This window comes from Chrysochloris asiatica, unplaced genomic scaffold (genome assembly GCF_000296735.1).
Source record: "Chrysochloris asiatica unplaced genomic scaffold, ChrAsi1.0 scaffold00545, whole genome shotgun sequence".
NCBI classification, from domain to species: domain Eukaryota; kingdom Metazoa; phylum Chordata; class Mammalia; order Afrosoricida; family Chrysochloridae; genus Chrysochloris; species Chrysochloris asiatica.
The window spans coordinates 463,595-464,953 of NW_006409063.1; positions in this window are offsets into that span (position 1 = coordinate 463,595).

A 1,359-nucleotide genomic window follows, 5' to 3' on the forward strand; every position below is an offset into this window, starting at 1 on the left:
GAACTGTAGGTCTACCTCCAGCTCATTTGTTTTACCTACTCATCTTATTTCTGGCCATGAGCTGAGATTTCCTGTTGCTTTTTGGGCATTGTCAATAATTAAGATGAATGTATGTTTGTGTATTATTAATTGTCAGTGAAGCTGTTTAGTTAGACCTTGATATCTTAAGGAAAATTTGCCTCCTAATTTTAAGCTGGAAAGTCAATGGAATTTAGAAAAGAATTGTAAGTACATGGTATTTTAGATTTTTGGTGTAAATATCAAGAATTGTGTACTAATTGTCTTTGTACTGATCTTTAAAACAACCAATGAAATCAGTTATCAAAGGAAAAAAAATCCAAACCTCGGCAACCTAAGACAGAGCCATTGCCATGCTGCAATGGGTTTCGATGAAGGGTAAGACTGAGGAATTCGCATTGACTGCCTAAGACAGGCAGCGTCCCTTAAACAAATAATAAATAAGGGGGAATCTGATGTAGACCGTGCTGACCCGGTCAGGAGGTCAAGCGTTGTTGACAGTCCAAAGAGACTCTGAAGCCATGTTAAGTGGGTATTATCTGCAAGCATGGGTGGGATTTTTTATCTTTTGAGTGACTATTGTAAATTGTATTGTTTTCCTGATTTCATTTTCAGAGTTCTCTTTGTTAGTGTAAAGGAATCTGAGTGTTGTATTTTAATCTTGCACTCTGACATTCTGCTGAATCTTTCAGTTGGTTCCAGTAATTTTCTTGGTGAGTCTTTGGGATTTTCTATGTATAGGATCATATCATCTGCAAATAGAGTTTTACTTCCTCTTTTCCAGTTTGGATGCCTTCTATTTTCCTTCCTTGCCTGATTGCTCTTCTCTAACAGTACAGTATTGAATAAGGAGTATATAGGCATCCTTGCCTGACTGCCATTTGCTATGGGAATATGTTTAGTCTCTTTCTGTTGAGTCTAATATGTATCATTGATTTGCTTATATGCAATTAATTAAAGCCTTAATTATGTTGAGGAAGTTTCCTTCTATTCATAATTTGTTAAGCTTTTTAAAATTAGGAGTAGATTTTGGATTTTATCAAATGCCTCCTCTATGTTGATCAATATGATGATATGGTTCTTTTCCTTTGTTTTACATTGTTTTTCTTTCTAATCTTGAACCATCTTTGCATGCCTGGTGTGAATCCCACTTGGTCATGATGTATTATTTTTTTGATTCTGTTGATTAGGATTTCACTAAGAATTTTGTGTCCATGTTCATAAGGGATATTGGTATATAATTTTCCTTTTTCTTAAATGTTTTATTGTGAATTATGTGATAGTTTACATGGGAGAACATTAGTTTTACATTCATTCTATCATATATCGTCTCATTGCCAT